At 41.3% G+C, this 16699-nt stretch overlaps 1 long non-coding RNA gene across 1 annotated transcript; it reads right to left on the reverse strand.

Annotated features, from left to right (window-relative positions):
* Positions 1 to 1510: 1510 nt before the first annotated feature.
* On the reverse strand, positions 1511 to 8550 carry LOC137236562 (uncharacterized). The gene is made up of 4 exons (XR_010948490.1): positions 8407 to 8550; positions 7085 to 7266; positions 6381 to 6584; positions 1511 to 2984 (listed from the first exon to the last, which is right to left on the reverse strand). It is a non-coding gene; the product is annotated as an uncharacterized lncRNA (long non-coding RNA).
* Between the last annotated feature and the right edge of the window lie 8149 nt (positions 8551 to 16699).

The following is a 16699-nucleotide window of genomic DNA, read 5'->3' on the forward strand; positions in this document are numbered from 1 at the left end:
ACACCTTTCTGCGTCGGCGGCCTTCGGCCGCGCTTATAAAAAATAACCCTGGGCTACGCCATGCCATGTCCGGGTGTGTGGTATAACCGTGGCTACCGCCACGATGATGCACAATTTTTTTTGTGGGTACGCAACACAACAGCAACCACATGAAAATCGCCAACTTCAACTGCAAATATCTCCGGACAGAGATAAAATTTTTCTTTTCCGCCTTGTTCTCGAGATTAATACGCGTCTTTTGATACCTCACTCGAAAATCTTGGCCCAACTTTAGGGTGGGTACCGTAAACTGCACTACGTCCTTAAAAAAAACTAACGAAATACAAAAAAATGCAACGTATTTCATTAAAAACAAACAAGCCAGTTTGTATTTCGATAGGGGTTTTTGACATTAGGCCGTTTTTTCTTTATTTTTCCTGACAAATGAAAATTTTGTTTTTAGTTTCAAAATTTTGTGCATAAAAACACAACTAAATTCAAAGTGTAAATTGTGTGTGCAAATGAGTTTTCAATAAGTGTACATTTTTCAGTTTTTCATAGTTAAGGAATTGACCTCCAAATTCTTGTGTTATATAGTGAACTTGGGTACAGAAATTCAAATTAAAAAGTTTTTCACAATAATTTGAAAAACTCTACGTTTTCTCTGCTTTTTACACTTAAAGGAGTAACCCTCCGTAATAAATTAAACTTTTAATGAAAATCAATAATTCTGAACTGAACCCTTTTCGCCATGATATAAAATTAAAATGCTGTGGAATAGGAGCAATACTTTTGTGACTATATAAACCCTGTTTCAATCTTTTACGTCTCTGCACAGAACCCTAATTGGCCGTTTTCAATCGAAATAACAATGGCAACCCAGATTTTCCCGTTAAGGGCCCATTACTGATACTTAACATAGGCTTGACTTGACTTGGCGTAAACTTGGCAACTTAGCCACGATTATGCTCCACTTAGCGCATACAATCTGGCATCATAATCAGCGTTGAAATTTATTTTTAAATAAATGTCAATTTGTATGACAAAATGTCAAAATGAAATGGAAACAAACAAATGGCATCTCAAAATGTAAACGTCACTTAGAACTTACATAGAAAATCAAAATTCAACAGACTTCTAAGTCAAGTTAAGTGTTGCTAAGTTTTAAGTAATCAGTAACATCCCTAATCGATTACTTAATCGTCACCAATAACTTCCCTACAAGAATACTGACTATCATATGACTATCATTTGATTGTCAGCAATGTCAACCTAACGATCAGCGCCTCATACAAACTTTCTATCACAAACTTAAGGGGACTTGCGCAAATGTGATGTAAACAACTGTGTACGTGTGAGTTTTTGTCTCCTTCTTATACACCAACATCGCCTACTGATTGAGTATATAGCCGTACTGCTCACTCTCATTCCTTTTCCTGGATCAGTGCTGACACTTTAACTATCAAAAAGTGTCATAAATGATAGTTTACTGTAGATATCAGGTTTGACTGTTATACTATCATAAATGACCATTGTTATATTCCGCCAAAAATGAAACAATGCTTTTTGCTTTTTATTTACTTTATTTCATTACGTTTTTAATTTTGTACATGATAAAAGCATACGTGTTTCTTATTTGTTTAAAATAAATAGTTTTATAAGAATTCGAGTTCAGAATGTTCAATTTAAATTCAGAAAATAACAAAACAACAGAAGAGCGCTTTCCTCATGCGGAAACACATTTAAAAATGAATCACCACTAACCACTATTATTTTTCGCGTATCAATTTTTTTAGTGCACCCCATACATTCAGACAGCTTTTGGTATTTTTTAATATTATTTTCTTTTAGCATGAAGCTTTGAAATGCTCTCTTTTTCATTTTTTAAACTTATTTTTTATATGGTTTTCGTCGGTTGAAAATGGCGGCATTTAAAAAATAACAAAACAACCGTGATAATCATTTGATTGTCATATGACAGTCAGTAGTGACAACATGATTAAATCGGATAAACTGTTCTCGCATACATAAAATTCCGTTGAGAATTATGTATCTGTCTCACATTCATAATGGTATCTGCTGTATGTTCTTTTGTTCTGGACCAGGTGTCCGAAGCTTTCCCAGTTTGAGTCCTTTTTCATGATTATAGGCTGTCGTTGGGAACATGCGGACATGCGTGAGCGATCAAAGGAACATACATAAATTTGAGTATCAATGTTTACGTCATCGCAGGATCAGCGTAGTCAATTACAAGTGTGAGTGTATTAGTAAAACTATCAGCGATTCTTGTAGGGTTGTTCACCAATTATCGTCTTAATGACTTTTACATTGCTGTCGTGAAAAATGTAACGCATGCGCTCTCTCAAAATAATGTACGTGTGACTCGCTTTCTCGCTCTTACCTATTGTCTAGCTCGATGTTATTTACATTTTTAAGTTACTTCATCAGGTATGTTTTCATTGTCGCTAACCAAAACATATGCAAAAACAACAACACGGTAACTCGGGAAACGCGTCCTTTGTGTTCAGATAATATTTAGTTATAAATAATTCATATATACAATGTTTTTTTACAATTTAAATTATTCCCTTATTACTCTAGTGAACTTTACATATGTGTATATTGATATGTACAAGCTAATTAAGTACAATAACGTCTATTAATAGCTGTGCCCTTTCTGAAACTTTCAAAGCTCAGTGATGATGCCCAATTTTTCCTGCGCTGGTGGTGTTGTTCAACTTCAGTTTGCAGAGCCATATGAGTTTTATAGGGATAATACCGGAAGCCCCAATTCGTCCTATCAAAGTCGATTTACAGGTGATATTGATCCTTTGGTCTTGACCCTTTCCCATAGTATGCTTGTTAGGGCCTTATCTGTGGTACTAAAAAGGCGGGGGGATAGTTGTCGCAGTTTTCTTATAATTTGAGCAAATTTATGTTCTTCCTTCAGCTACAGCTGGAATATTTGGAATATTGCTATGCGCACATCGTCAAAATCAAATTTCCTAGAATGAGAAAGAAACTAATATCAGTAAGGATAGATTAAAGTTTATAATATATTTAACCCGAAAAGTGTTCTATAAATAGGGCTCCACAATTAGCTCTTTTCTGAGAGGCCAAACGCACAAGGGACTCAAGGAGATTTCAGATAACTAGAATCAGGGGTACCCAAAGATACTTCGCTGTTGCATTCATAGAGAACACAACATTATAACAAGGGATAATTGATTGATGTTACGAAGGAAATTAGACGTGCTACAAAAACAAACAGATGCAGATGACAACAACAACTGTTTAATTCATTATCCGAAGTTCTTGTATGGACGTGCAGTATGAAAAGTGTAAAGTACTGTTAAAACTGATTTCCCCGAGTAACCCGGGAACGAATTGATGTGACTACGCCTATCCTTCTTTAGCAGCAGGGTCTAGAACCAGTACCTGTTGGACAGGAAAATAAACGTTTGGTTATCTCCAAGTTGATCATATGCTATTACAGAATATACTCGTTTGCTGCATCCGACCAGTACATCCAACTTTCCCAGATTTTCTGGGCTCAGCAAGGGTATCCTCCTGAATGGTGCATTTGTTGCACGCTGCTGTCTGGCCGCTCACCCAACAACAAAAGACACGACGGAACTTTCCTTGGGACACCCAAGATCACTAACGCTTCTCATGGCTCCAGCGGGTTAGGGGGCTTAGAGTATACCCGCGGTAGGCATGCCTGCGGAAGAGGCGATTAAAATACCAAATTGGTTCAGGGGGTTGTGTAGCGCAACCCGTTCAATGGGTTGCCAGCGCAATATATAGCTTCCCCAACCCAATTGTGAACCTCACCTACCCGTGGCGAATCCTGTTTCTTTAACAGCCGAGGCTTTGGCGACCCCATGTTCCTTATGGATCTACATTTGAAGGCGCTTAGTTAGCTGACATCGCTTACTTAAACGGTTGATTCTAAAGTAAAAACCAAAACAAAATATAGGTTAGGTTGAACTGGCGGGTTCATGACGACCTCACATAGACTGAATGAGTCCGTAGTGTTACCAGAAGTTTATTTTAACGACCAAGCTAAAAACCCTATCAACAACCAGGACATGTTATAAAATAACTCCGTCCTCTTGACAAATACCAGAAGCTTCCTAGAACTTAAGCCACTTGCTGCTTCTAGATCTGACAGCTGTCAGCTGGAGTCTTAGCCTGGCAAGCGCAGGGCACGAGCACAGAACGTAATCGATCGTTTCCTCCTCCAACCCGCACTTCCTACATCTGCTATCACTGACCAAGCCTAATTTAAAGGCATGTGACGCCAGAAGGCAGTGTCCAGTAAGAATACCCGTCATGAGTCTACAGTCTACAGTTTAATGATAATGAAAATATAAGAATCAGTGTTTATGAATAACATATTTTAATTAATCTCTTACAACAACGTGATCGGTGGCTACATCGCCATGTAGATAGTGTGGTGTTCCACCTTGTATAAACGTAGGTACTGTATGTGCTCAACCGTGCAAATGGACATAAGCAGTAACATTATTCACATAAACATTGCTTGGTATTTGTGCAGGCATCAATATAGCATACATTGGTCCAGTTCGGTGTACACCAGCCACTGGTACAAACACTTTTGAAAGCATAGCTTTCATATAGATTGGATGTCCAGCAGTGCTCCGGTTGTGCCAAAATGTAATGGGCTGCTCAGTCTCTTGGTACGGCTGTATAGGTATGGGCGGGTGCAATGTTTTACTAGTCTGCTTAAGATCGTATGGTACATAGATGGCTCTAAGACGCCAGAGGGGATTGGAGCCAGAGTTTTCGGACCCAGAGCCAAAATATCAGTAACTCTAAAAGCACATCCAAGCATTTTCAAGCGGAAGTATTCGCCATAAGTTAGTGCCCTAAGCTGAACCTTCAGCGCTGATACCCCAATGAAACAATTGCCATACTCAGTCAGGCAGCCAGGCCCCACTAAAGGCATTTGCGGCGTTCGAAATAAAGTCAGCACTGGAAACACGTCCTTTTTAACCTCCCATTATATGTTGAGCTGTGCTAATCGGAATCTTCATGCATTCCGACAGCGTCTTTACTAAACAAAGTTGAGGGGTGATTGGATACACGTTATTTTCAATTTCCAACATCCAAAGACATGTTTAGCTGTGTTGATCGGAGACTAATACATTCCGACAGCTTAAAATACACATATAATTGAAAAATATAAGTTCCAAATTTTGTTGCCTTAAGCTGGGAGCACTGGAGGATTGGAAACGCGTCCTTTCCAACCTTCCTTAAATGAGTGGCTCCCAGACTCGTCCCTTTGTCACGCTAGTAAATATGCTGATCGGAATCACATGGCATTCCAAAAGCATATTCAATAGAAATAAGTGATTATAACAATGAATTGTACTTAGTAGTTTAAGTTTTTGGCCTAAACAGCCGTAATAATCAATCATCATCATCATCATCATTTCAAATTGAATATTAATAATAAAAAATAAAATAAATGTAAGGCGCGATAACCTCCGTAGAGATCTAAGGCCGAGCTTCTCTTCCAATTTGCGTCGTGCTCCTCTTGATTTTTCCCTACAAATTGGCCGGACGGGACCTACATGTTTTATGCCGACTCCGAACGGCATCTGCAAGGCAGATGAGTTTTCACTGAGAGCTTTTCATGGCAGAAATACAATCGGAGCGCTTGCCAGACACTGCCGAGGGGCGACCCCGCTTAGAAAAATTTTCTTCTAATTGAAAAATCTTATTTCTAAAATTTTGATGTTGCTTTGCCCGGGAGTTGAACCCAGGGCATACGGCGTGATAGGCGGAGCACGCTACCATCACACCACGGTGGCCGCCATTTAATTTATTGAATGAATATCAATAATGACCGCACTGCGAAAGTCTGCTAAAATGTACCATTCTCCATGGAATGCTCGATATATAACTTTCCACGTTTTGAAACAGTGATGAAAAGAGCAAAATTTACTAAAATTTTAACTGGCTGTGGGTAGTAACCCTGCAAAAACGCTCTCGTCATTCCACGTCATTTGACTAGTCATTTTACGGTCATAGGTTATATTCATAGTCACATTTGCATGGGCGTGATTAGGTTTTGTGACCAAATTTTTTGTAGGGAAGGTGTTGTTGTCCGCTGTTAACGCAATATAATGACAACTGCGACGCAGGGAAAATGACAAAAATCTTGTAAATCTACTGATAATAATTAATTAATTCCTCCCCTTCTATGCAGTTCTATGCATACATACATATGTATTTTTCTCTCCAAACGCTAATTAAAAAAATTAATTGGTTTTCACAGTTGCCTTTTTTGCTCTGGCTACCTATTCAATTTTAATTCACATTACATTATCTACTATTGCAATTTTTAATCAATACAAATCAATATAAATTACCGAAGCAAATACTGGCAAACCAAGACGCGTAGTTCCCCCTTTTTAGGGAAATACATCCAACCAGTTTGGTACCGTATTCCAAAGCATGTTGGTTGTAAAGTACCTTGCATCCTTGGCAAATGACACGTGAATCTGCATTTAATTGTAGATTTCCTCTGATTTTGGCATATTCTGAGCTGCATTGCAACCCGGTGGAGATGCTATCTATTAGAATAATATAACATTTTTTTTTATTATTTAAAAATGCACATACGTATGAATGAAAATCAGAAATTAAAGGTAGTAGTGCAGTTTACGGTACCCCCCCTAAAGTTGGGCCAAGATTTTCGAGTGAGGTATCAAAAGACGCGTATTAATCTCGAGAACAATAATCCGAAGGCGGAAAAGAAAAATTTTATCTCTGTCCGGAGATATTTGCAGTTGAATTTGGCGATTTTAATGTGGTTGTTGTTGTTTATACCCACAAAAAAATTGTGCATCACCGCGGCGGTAGCACAGGGTTATTTTTTATAAGCGCGGCCGAAGGCCGCCAACGCAGAAAGACCTGCGGGTCTTTTTTCGGTTTTTCGTTAATCTTTTGAACGGGTAAAAGAAGTTAACTTCCGATTTCGGATTCTTGATATAGACGCGAATACGCGTCTTTTGATACCTCACTCGAAAATTTTGGCCCAAATTTCGGTGGGTACCGTAAACTGCACTATTACCAAAGTAAATAATGTTGTTGTTGTTGTAGCGATAAGGACACTCCCCGTTATCGACTTTGTTGGTCCTTTGCCGGATGCAGATCGAGTACGTTCCGGGAACAATTAAGGTACTAGCCCGACCATATCGGGAGCGATTTAGTATGACATGAAACCTTGTAGGCCATCCCGTCGATTCTATACAACTTAATATGGTATCGATTTAAAAGACGGTGCACCACCTAATTTTTATCAAAAATTATCAAACGAGGAATCAAAAGACGCGCCTCGACCTCCGGTTTTATTATTATTTGATATTTTTAAATTAGGTGGTGCACCGTCTTGTAAAACGTTACCCTTTTTTTTTGGATTATTAGTTTCTTTGTTAAAGCTTAAGCTTATAAAACACCAGGTTATCCCTCCATTAGTGTTAATCCATAACACCATGTTATATATTCAAATTTTAATGCCTTTAAATTGTTGTACAGTTGCTCCACCAACACACAGGTAGTACACTAAGGCCAGAACCATGTGCGTAGGTTTCTGCGTAATTAAGGTTATTATATATTTAGATTTAATGGTTTACTCCAAGTACGATGAATTATATTTAGATTTAATGGTTTACTCCAAGTACGATAAATTTTAAGTTTTTCATTATACGCCATTTTGTTCTCAACCGCATGAATAGCGTCCTTTGGCCGCGCTTATAAAAAGTAACCCTGGGCTACGCCATGCCAAGTCCGGGTGTGTGGTATAACCCTTCTGCGCAAAAGGTTATAATACGCAGAAGGACATCACCGTGGCGGTAGCCACAGTTATACCACACATCCGGACTTGGCATGGCGTAGCCCAGGGTTATTTTCTATAAGCGCGGCCGAAGGCCGCCTACGCGGAAAGGTGTTTCAACTTCTCAAAATGAGTAGTAAAAATATATATTTTCCTTTTCTTTATTAACTGAAAGGTGGTAAGTTAATATTTATATTTGTTTTTTTTTTGTTTATGTGGCAGCACAGCTTTGTAATGTCATCAATAAAATATATATATATATAAATGTGCATGTTGCTACAAAAGCGCGATTGATTTAATAAAAACATTTATAATAAGTAAAAACAATGCAAAAATTAAATGTGAAATATACAAAAATGCAATTTAAGTTTATGGTTGCCAATTTATATAGATATGTATGTGGATTAAGGTTTTGAAAGATATGTAAATTGTAATTTAAAGTGCTATAGAAATTTGGTAAATTTGCAAATTTTAACAACAAATAAATTTTAAATTATAAGTTTGCGCACTTTAAAATATATATATTTGTGATCGGGAGAACTCTCTCTTTCATTTGATACCAAGTTTTACCCCAAACTCGGGGGGTGCTATTCTAAAATTTTCCCAAAAGGTGTTCTCTGCAACAAAATTTTTAATTTCCGTCACATGCCACAACTAAAAGCACAAGATATTTTTCGTTGTAAACAATGCTATTTTTTCTCCGTTTCAAAGTTTCTCGGAATAATAAATGAACTGTCATTTCGATGACAGCATGAAACGTCGATGGGTTAGTGGAGAGCGAAAGTGTAAAGTGTGTGGGTGAACTACCCTACAAGAATACTGACTATCATATGACTATCATCTGATTGTCAGCAATGTCAACCTAACGATCAGCGCCTCATACAAACTTTCTATCACGAACTTAAGGGGACTTGCGCAAATGTGATGTAAACAACCGTGTACGTGTGAGTTTTTGTCTCCTTCTTGTACACCAACATGGCCTACTGATTAAGTATATAGCCGTACTGCTCACTCTCATTCCTTTTCCTGGATCAGTGCTGACACTCTAACTATCAAAAAGTCTCATAAATGATAGTTTACTGTAGATATCAGGTTTGACTGTTATACTATCATAACTGACCATTGTTATATTCCGCCAAAAATGAAACAATGCTTTTTGCTTTTTATTTACTTTATTTCACTACGTTTTTAATTTTGTACGTGATAAAAGCATACGTGTTTCTTATTTGTTTAAAATAAATTAAAAAAAAATAAATAAATAGTTTTATAAGAATTCAAGTTCAGAATGTTGAATTTTAATTCAGAAAATAACAAAACAACAGAAGAGCGCTTTCCTCATGCGGAAACATTTAAAAATGAATCACCACTAACCACTATTATTTTTCGCGTATCAATTTTTTGAGTGCACCCCATACATTCCGACAGCTTTTGGTGTTTTTCAATATTATTTTCGATTTTTTTCTTTTAGCATGGAGCTTTGAAATGCTCTCTTTTTCATTTTTTAAACTTATTTTTTATATGGTTTTCTTCGGTTGAAAATGGCGGAATTTAAAAAATAACAAAACAACCGTGATAATCATTTGATTGTCATATGACAGTCAGTAGTCACAACAGGATTAAATCGGATAAACTGTTCTCGCATACATAAAATTCCGTTGAGAATTATGTATCTGTCTCACATGCATAATGGTATCTGCTGTATGTTCTTTTGTTCTGTACCAGGTATCCGAAGCTTTCCCAGTTTGAGTCCTTTTTCATGATTATAGGCTGTCGTTGGGAACATGCGGACATGCGTGAGCGATCAAAGGAACATACATAAATTTGAGTATCAATGTTTACGTCATCGCAGGATCAGCATTGTCAATTACAAGTGCCAGGCGTCCCTTGGTGGTGCACACCCCAGTAGGTGGACCATATGGAGATCCCACGGGGCCGAATATGGGCTCGGACCTGAATGACCCTCGCGATAAACTGGACAGACCTGGAAGCACCAGTAATCCAATTCGCCCCTATTAAACGCGCATGATATCTCGGGGCTACTGACCAATGTGTCGACCTACGCACCAGATGGAGCTGGTGCTTTACCACCAAATTATGGAATGGGAAATATAAGAGAAGCTGCAAGTGATAGGGCGAATACCCCAGGGACCCATACCGAAGCTCCTCGTGGAGACTTGTGGGTGGAAGTGTTACACCAGCTATTCCGGGCCTCGCAGGAAGAAATGCGGAGGGAGATGGGGACAATTCGAAACAACATGGACCACCTCAACGCAGCTCTCGAGTCTGCTCAACAAACAATGAATTTGAACAGGAACGCGATTAGAACGGAACATAAACCACTTCCAGCGGTAGTAACCCCGATGAACCCTGCTCCGAACAGCATAGTAGTAAAACCCCAGGAGTGGAAAATATCGTTCGACGGTACTGGAAGCGTGGCGGATTTTCTGTTGAAGCTAAACACCCTGTTTAAGCGTACACAATGCACTGACGACCAAATAATGGCTAGTTTCCACATCTTCCTTTCTGGGCGGGCCGAAGAGTGGTACTGGTTGTTTACAAAACAAAACCCAAACGGGACATATCCCTTTTTGTGCTATTCCTTAAAGAGAGAGTTCGGTACTCTAAAAAGTTACCACGAGATCATGATGGAGATCTCCATGCGTAAACAGAAGCTAAGTGAGTGCTATGACGTGTTCCACACGGACATAATCTCCTTGAATGCGCGCTTAAGAGAACCCATGCCTGGTTGACATCATAAAAAGGAACATCAGCAGTAGCCTTAAGCTAATGCTTTTCAACGCGGAAGTGAGGACCCTCCATGATCTACGCGATGTAGCACGCAGAGGAGAACAAGTGCTGAAAGAAAGCAAGTTGTTGGGAGCCACTTACCCAGGACGGCACGTGAACGAGGCCCGCACGATAACCCCGGACATAAGGATGGAAGGCAAGGATTGCGAAGCTGACCCACAGTTAGAGGCGTTGGAGTATCGTCGTAACAGGAAACCGGACTATTCAGGAATCCAATGTTGGAATTGTCAGGCCATGGGGCATTCGAATATTTACTGCGAGGAACCCATTAGGAATCCATTTTGTTTTAAATGTGGGCATAGGGGAGTATTCACTCCAAAATGCCCTAGGGACCATCGTAGGCAGGGAAACCAGTACCCGAGCGAGAAGGTGGGGGAACCTCGTTCGGTGTCATAGCCCCCATACCAGCCAGTGCTCGAGGCGTCGTCCCGTGCACTGAACCGGAGGGTGGGTCTCTCGCAGGTACAGGGTTGCAGGCAGGTGATGAGCTTCCGAGGAGCAGTAGTACTTTGGCGAAAGAATACCCAAAGGTAATAGTAACTTTCCCTGACAGTACGGATAATTCAAATAGTTCTGAATCCGTTAGTCAAACGTCTTCATCCGTGATGGGCAAACCGACCAGAATTCTGCAACGCCAGCATAGGGATGCCGCTTGCCAGACGCATTTTTCACTTAATCTAGAAGAAAGGGAACATAGGTATGAGCAAATAAGACAGGCGATTTTTGAAAAACAACCGGTATCAGAAAATATTTTGAGGTGCAGGAAAAGATATCACCGGAGATTACAGGAGCGTAGATTGCTGCAAACCATCACGTTAATGCTTACGGAGGATGAACGGCCTCTTGTAAAGGCAAAAATAAAAGATAGTTTTATTGTAGGGTTGTTGGACTCGGGAGCCAACGTCTCCATCTTGGGGAAGAATTGTGAAGAATTTCTAAAAGATAACGACTTCGATTATCAACCCCTACATGCTTCATATATACCGCGGGTGGCAACAAGCAGAAAATCCTAGGCTCGATATCTTTGCCGGTCACCTTCAAGAATACCACAAAGGTTATTCGTTTTTACCTTGTGCCTTCACTTCTCCAAGAAGCTTACTTCGGGGTTCATTTTTGGAGAGAATTTGCGCTAGCTCCCGAAATATTCTCAAGTGTAGAGTGCATAGAAGTAGAAGAACTTAATCTCCATGATCTGTCACCAACCCGTAGAAGAGAGTTACCGAAGGTCACAGAGGCGTTCCCTTCATTCGAAAAGTTAGGTCTGGGGCAAACGAAGTTAGTGGAGCATCACATTGATACCGGTGATGCTGTTCCTATAAAAAGCAAACATTTCGCTCTTTCGCCACCGAGGCAAGCCGAAGCTTTTAGCGAAATAGGCAGGCTACTCGAATTGGGAGTTATAGAAGAATCGAACTCTCCGTGGTGTAGTCCTGTGGTACTGGTCCGGAAACCCGGTAAAGTTAGGTTGTGCATAGATTCCAGGAAGGTCAACGCGGTGACTAAGAAAGACTCATACCCCTGCCTCATATTAACGGCTTATTGAGCAGACTGAAGGATACGCACTTTATTAGTGGCATCGATCTGAAGGACGCGTTCTTTCAGATCAAATTGACGGAGTCCTCCAAGGGAAAAACAGCATTCGCGGTTCCGGGGAGGCCTCTGTACTACTTCTAGGTGATGCCCTTTGGTCTGTGCAATCGACCGCAGACTATGAGTAGGCTGATGGACAAGCCAATCCCTTCGCGTCTGCGGGAGAATGTCTTCGTCTACCTGGACGACCTGATGGTGTGCAGTACGAACTTTGAGTACCACCTGAAGTTGCTGGCGGAAGTGAAAAAGTGTTTGACCGACGCAGGTCTGACAATAAACGTAAAGAAAAGCAAATTTTGTCAGAAGGAAATTCGACATTTAGGGTACTTGATAGGCAGCGGGTGCTTGAAAGTGGATCCAGGGAAAATAGAAGCGATGCAAAACTTTCCGATCCCTAAATCCCCTCGGCAGGTGCGTAGGTTTGTGGGCATGGCGTTTATTACCAATTTTGCTGACTTGGCAGGTCCCTTGACCGACTGCCTTCGTAAGTCATCAGGCCCTTTCAAACTTACCTCTGAAGCTATAGAATAAAATAAAAAAAATAAATGTAAGGCGCGATAACCTCCGAAGAGATCTAAGGCCGAGCTTCTCTTCCAATTTGCGTCGTGCTCCTCTTGATTTTTCCCTACGAATTGGCCGGACGGGACCTACATGTTTTATGCTGACTCCGAACGGCATCTGCAAGGCAGATGAGTTTTCACTGAGAGCTTTTCATGGCAGAAATACAATCGGAGCGCTTGCCAGACACTGCCGAGGGGCGACCCCGCTTAGAAAAATTTTCTTCTAATTGAAAAATCTTATTTCTAAAATTTTGATGTTGCTTTGCCCGGGAGTTGAACCCAGGGCATACGGTGTGATAGGCGGAGCACGCTACCATCACACCACGGTGGCCGCCAGCTATAGAGGCCTTCGAAAAACCTAAGTAGCCTTGAGTTCCGCTCCTGTCTTGGGCCAACCTGATTTTTCCAAAGAGTTTGTAATCCTCCTTCCAAAATAGGTGTCGGCGGAGTGTTGTTCCAGGTCGATGATGAGGGCGCTGAGCATCCAATCGCGTTCGTTTCGAAAAAGATGAATAATGATCAACGCAATTATACAGTAACCGAGCTGGAATGTCTCGCCGCCATAGTCAGCGTAAAGCGTTTCCGACCCTATGTTGAGGGATTACCGTTTCGGATTATCACGGACCACTCCAGTCTCAAGTGGTTGATGACGCAAAAGGACTTGAGCGGGAGTTTGGCGAGGTGGTCGCTCCTGCTGCAAAGATATGACTTTACAATAGGAACATCGCAAAGGCACCCTGAATGTAGTACCCGATGCGCTTTCGCGGTTTGATGCCGATGAGTTGACTTTCACTACCACACCCGTGGAAATAGATTTAGTCTCTCCCGAATTTAGCAGTAACGAACATCTAGATTTGATTAGGACCGTCACCGAAAACGAAGAGTCGCTTCCGGACTTATGAATGGTGGATGGGGTAATTTTCAAAAGAGTTAAATTTCGTAAGGGGGTGGAAGAATACTCGCTATGCCGTTTGTCGTTGCCGAAAGGGTTGACTGAGGAAGCAGTGAGATTAGCACATGACGCCAACCGGAGTTACCATGGCGGGTGGCAGAAAACCCTGGAACGCGTTAGGCAAAAATACTTCTGGCCTCAGCAGGCTAAGGACGTCAGGGACTACGTCCAGCGTTGTGACACTTGCAAAGCAGTAAAACCCACTAATCAACAGTCGAGACCACCCATAGGGAGTACCTTTGCATCCGAAAGGCCATTTCAGCGATTATATTGCGATTTTCTAGGGCCTTATCCGGGATCTAAGCGGCGAAATCAGTTTCCTTTTTATAGTATTGGACCATCTTTCAAAATACGTTTGGCTAAAGCCCATGCAGAGCCACAACAGAAAACGTTACAAATTACTTCGCTTCAGAAATTTTTCCAGGTGTAGGGGTACCCGAGTTTATTCATAGTGATAATGGTAAACAGTTTATCTCGAAGGAAATGAACCAATTTTTAGAAAATTATGGGGTGACACACGTGAGGATGGGGCTATATTCTCCGCCTCAGAACGAGTCAATAGGGAAATTGTGTCTAAAATTTGAATTTTCCTGAAGGATAAACCTGACCATACCGAATGGGATAAACATATATCCAAGATTTTATCAGTTTTGGGAAGCGACTTCCATATGGCGATTTAGTGCTCTCCATACTTTGCATTATATGGCCAAAATATGGTCATGCGTCATCGTACAATATTTTAGAGAACTCCACAGCCTTAGGGAAGACCAGGTTAAAGTAGCAAATAGAGTCGAGAATCTGACTAATATTCGCGAACAAATTCGTAGGAATTTAGATCTGGCAAAGGATAGCGGGATAAACACCTATAACAAGCGCTCTAGGCAAGTCAGGAAGTTTTCCAGTGGAGTGCTCCGAAAAATAGGCAATTCATTGTATGTTCTCGAGGACCTGAACGGGAAATTGATAGATCGCTTCCATGCTTCGGATATTCATCCACAATAAACCAACCAGAATGTTTTTGCTAAATTTACAAATTGATTTTTTTTTACCCTGTCTGGGCGTTTTGGCGGTCGGGGACATCTCGCCCAGTATTCTCCCCGAACAACGATTCCATAGGGCGTTCACACGCGGTCTCACCGGGAACCGTGAACAACCTGGCAGTCCAAACTTGGGTGTGACTAGCCTTACGGAGTTTTGACGAGTTCTCCATAACAAATGTCTAATTGCCGCAAAGCCTTTTAAACTAAGAAACAAAATCAATTCACTATTTGACTTGATTTTTTTTGATGGACCTTTTGTTGCCCGGCTAGCTTCGCGGTAGAACTTTGAGACTCTTATCTTAGGGGTGAGTCGTGCCCCACGTTACTTGGCATCGGAGGTTCCTGGGAGTGGCTTCCCACAGGTGAACTGGTTTCCTGTTCGCTTCATCGTCTGGTCTTCAAAGCGAAGCAGGTTTGTTATGGTCCACTTGAGAGATTCACCTTTGGAACGTACCAGTTGGCTAGTTATACGGAAAAAGGTAGGATTCACCCTCACTCATGTCTGCCTGGGATGGCCAAAACAAATTTTTTTTTAATTTCGCGTGGGTGGCATCGTCAAAGGTTCCAAAGGTGTGGGAAAATTCCCATTAACGGCAAATACCAAGGCGTAAGTATACAAGGTGGCAGCGGGCTCGCAAGTTTTTATAGGATTTGACACATCAACTTTTGGCGCGGTATGATTTTGACATTAGTCCATCGGTTCACAAAAACAAGGTACATGGAGCTTTTAATAATGGCTTAGGCATGTCGCCGTGGCCACCACCTTGTATGGTTCCACCATGGCAACCACAGTTAAATCATGCCATTTAAAGGCGGTTCTCCATGGCACAGTCGCAGTAAGGACTGGAAATTTTGGCTTCCTAACGGCATGACGGCGGAAGCGCCATTTTAGAAATCATAAAGAAAAGTGTAGCTCAAGTGCGTGGTCGACCGGGAAATTCGAAATATTCCGAGTAACTTGTGAATAATGCAATAAGTTGATAATAATACCCCTAAGTGGAATCGTTATGTAACGTGTAAAAAAACAAAGAAAGATTCCATCCGAAATAATAAAAAAAAACATTTCCGTAGAAGCCTACAAAAAGTTAAAAAAAAGTATAGGCTGCGGCACTGATATAGTGAAACGCGGCTTCTGCATTGTGTGCTACGTACCGCATTGCGTGCCGTGGGAACGCGTCCCATTGAAACCAAATTTTTGTTTGCAAAACACTGGCAAAGGGCCAAATAGTAAATCGCTGTGGCAAATGAGAAGCCCGACAAAATTTGCGAAGGTGCCTATAAAATAAAAAGGTTTAATACTTTACAATAATAAACGCCATTTATTTTAATTTTTTTTTCCTTTTCCCAGGAACGTCAAACTACCACCATCAACCACGCCTACCAAAACCTGCAACAAAAGGCAGAGGCCCACCTAAACGGCCTCCTGCAAACCCAACAGTGTCAATAAAAAGGCAGAGGCCCACCTAAACGGCCTCCTGCAAATCCAGCAGTGTCAATAAGAAGGCAGAGGTCCATCTAAACGGCCTCATGCAAATCCAACAGTGACAACCAAAAGGCAGAGGCCCATCTACACGGCCTCCTCCGGCATCGGCAGTGACATCAAAAGGCAGAGGCCCATCTACACGGCCTCCTGCAGCATCGGTAGTGACATCATAAGGCAGAGGCCCACCTAAACGGCCTCCTGCAGCACCATCAGTGACATCATAAGGCGGAGGCCGACCTAAACTACTTCCTGCAGCACCATCCATCTACAACAGCACCAGCTACATCAACAACAGCAGGGCCGCCGAATATAGGCCTGCTGCAACAGCACCAGCTTCAACAACAACAGCAGGGCCGCTGAACATAGGCCTGCTGCAACAGCACCAGCTACAACAACATCTAATGGGTGAGTTCGTCCCGT

The sequence above is a fragment of the Eurosta solidaginis genome, chromosome 1, assembly GCF_040869045.1.
Source record: "Eurosta solidaginis isolate ZX-2024a chromosome 1, ASM4086904v1, whole genome shotgun sequence".
Taxonomy (NCBI): domain Eukaryota; kingdom Metazoa; phylum Arthropoda; class Insecta; order Diptera; family Tephritidae; genus Eurosta; species Eurosta solidaginis.